We start from the raw sequence: 3400 nt of genomic DNA, 5'->3' as shown, positions 1-3400 counted from the left end.
TAAATAAATAAGCTTTCCATTGATGTATGGTTTGTTAGGATAGCATCGTATTTGGCCGAGATACAACTATTTGTATATCTGGAATCTGAGGGTGCACAAAAAACAGAAATACTAAACAAAAGTTAAAAAAATATATATATATTGAGAAAATCGCCTTTAAAGTTGTCCAAATTAAGTTCTTAGCAATGCATATTACTAATCAAAAATTAAGTTTTGATATATTTACGGTAGGAAATTTACAAAATATTTTCATGGAACATGATCTTTACTTAATATCCTAATGATTTTTGGCATAAAAGAAAAATCAATAATTTTGACCCATACAATGTATTTTTGGCTATTGCTACAAATATACCCCAGCGACTTAAGACTAGTTTTGTGCTCCAGGGACACATATGAGGGGATCTCTCCTCAACAACCACTAGAGTGCAGCATCCACCTGACAGCCACAGTACAGCAGCGCCAGTGCGCTCACCACACACCAGCTACAGGTGGAGAGGAGAGCGATTATTAGGAGGCTGTGATTGACAAAGCCAGTGGAGGGAATTTGGCCAGGACACCGGGGATACTCCCCTATTCTTAATGAGAAGTACCATGGGATTTCTAATGACCACAGAGAGTCAGGACCTCGGTTTAACATCTCATCTGAAAGACGGTGCTTGTTGACAGTATAGTGTCCCCATCACTATACTGGGCTGTTAGGACCCACACAGACCTCAGGGTGAGCATCCCCTGCTGGCCTCACTAACACCTATCCAGCAGCAACCTAGTTTTCCCAGGAGGCCTCCCACCCAAGAACTGACCAGGCTCAACCCTGCTTAGCTTCGGTGGGCAACCAGTCTTGGGCTGCAGGGTGATATAGCTGTGGTTTTGTCCTTTTCTTGAGCTGTTCCTTTAAGATCATCTGATTTTAGTATCACCGAGCACTGAGACACTGCTAGTTTTTATTAATATTTTGAATCAATTTTATATTAAAAAAATAATTAAATAATTTTAAAAAAAAATGTAAAAAAAAAAATGTTTAAATATTTAATATAATTGTTGTTATTATTATTAGTAAATGTCTATATTGTTTTTATAAATGTTTATTTTAGTTTAAGTTATTTTAGCATATCTAAATTAAATTGAATTAAAATGGAAAATGTTGCTTTGGCAACTAGCTGAAATGAAATAAATATTTTTCAATTAAGTAGCTTTTTTTTTTTTTATGGATTTAGGTTTAGGATTTAGGATTAAGATTTAGGATATAAAGCAGTGATCCTAAACACAACATCTGGAAAAATCACACGAATGTAAGTTGTTCTGATGTCACAAATGCATGAGTTTATGAACGCTTTTTTATTTCATTCTCTTTAATTACAGGTGCTGGATTACAAATCCTTACATTCACTACATAGTGAACATTGGCTACTATGCTTCAGTTTTCGTAGGTTTTCTAGGATCGTCCAGACCAGACACATAAGAGCGACTGATGGCAAGAGAAAGACTTTCAGAAAGCAGCTGATGATGGAGTTGAGCAGGGCCGTGCACAGGGGGGTGGCCCGGTCCAGTGGCTGAGGTGCTCCTCTCACCAATCCCACCCTCACTCCAGCTCAAAACGTTCTGTTACCGCTCCGCTAAAGATCCGCTGATTCCGCTCCGCAGCATCACTCACGATCTGTGTGCCGCTCTCTGGAGTGGAGACCACAGTTCCCGAAGCTCGTTCATTAACAGGTAGATGTATTACAATCCACATTACAGTCAGTGGATGATTCGATGAATTAGTCATTTGATTGTTTGTTTTTGTATTTCTGTCTGTAAAGTGATTCTTAGAATTAGAATGTCTAATCAAATTATACCCGATCAGATCTATCATAAATAACAAAAAAATTCACTTTTGTTGGCACACTTTGTAGAAAAAAAAATGCCTTCGCAAAACAGAAGACAGAGAGAAAGAGAAAGAGCGAAGGGAGGCTGCTAAAGGCAGTTCAACATTGCAAACATGAATTCAAAGCTCCAGCAAGCCAGCAGGTAAATTATCATATAGAATATTTAGCAGTTTGTCACACTTTAATTATTGTAATTAAGTACATGTCCCATTATAATCACTTGTCGTGATACTAGTAATCTATAACACATCATATTTTATTAAAACCTAGGCCTATAAATTAAGTTAATAATAAGTTCTTGGACCACTTCTCTTCTCTTTATCTTTTTGCATTCTATCTATTTGTTTTCTTTTTATTTATTATAAAATTATAATTCTGACTTTCTGATTAACAAAAGCAAAAAAGGCCTCTATCACTAGCTTGCTCTATTCTTTTTCTATTCTATCGGTTTTCTTTTTATTTATTATAAAATTATAATTCTGACTTTCTGATTAACAAAAGCAAAAAAGGCCTCTATCACTAGCTTGCTCTATTCTTTTTCTATTCTATCGGTTTTCTTTTTATTTATTATATGATTTTTTTTAAAACTTGCTACATGTACTGCATTAAGCTAACTGAGACTTGTTATAGCACTTGCATATCATTGCTCTTTTGTTGATTCTGATTGCTTCCATTGTCCTCATTTCTAAGTCGCTTTGGATAAAAGCTAAATGACTAAATGTAATGTAAATGTATAAATAGTTTTAAAAAATAATATAAATGTTCTAAATGAGTTGTTTATTAGTATATAATATAGATTTATGCTGTGTTAAAATATTAAATTAAATGGCTAATACTTATAGGGGAGAGTGGGGTAAGATTAGCCATTTTTTACTTATGTGGTTATAAAGATAAGGGAAAATGTCGCAGAAGTACAATGAAAGTTTCTATTCTATCCTAATGAAAGTATTCCTCTCATTTTAAATGATCAGAACGTATCTATGACAAAGGGTTCTAAAAATATGGCTTCTTATAAAAAAAAGTGTTCCCATGGCTCAGTTTGCCAGGTTAGGGGTAAGTTGACCCGAGTCGAGTCAGTGGGTAAAATGACCATCTGATCAAATCTGATTCAAACCCATTTGAAATTAATAACACTATATAAACTAATTTAATAATTTCCTTTTACAAACAGTCATATTTCTTTTCATAAAGTTAACTTGAACAACTAAATGAAACCAACCAAATGAATTTTAAATTTCAATATTTAATTGTTTGCATTTTCTGAAACAATATGTTGAACACCAAAGTTGTTTGATAAACTAAACCAGTAATATCACATTAAAACATCAGTTTATAATTCAGAAATGTAACTTAACTACAGTGCCTTATGATGGGGTAAGTTAAAATGCTGACTCAATTTACCCCACAGCATTTGGCTCACTTTGCCCCACAGCTGCCATTTTTGAAAAAAATAGCTACTGTTGCTTACCAGTTCAGGCTAATATTTAACTAAATGATTTGATGATTTGCATGGTTTTATATGTTGCTAAATC

This window comes from Sinocyclocheilus anshuiensis, unplaced genomic scaffold (genome assembly GCF_001515605.1).
Source record: "Sinocyclocheilus anshuiensis isolate Anshui unplaced genomic scaffold, SAMN03320099.WGS_v1.1 scaffold1415, whole genome shotgun sequence".
NCBI lineage: Eukaryota > Metazoa > Chordata > Actinopteri > Cypriniformes > Cyprinidae > Sinocyclocheilus > Sinocyclocheilus anshuiensis.
Note: the sequence above shows the minus strand (reverse complement) of the source record.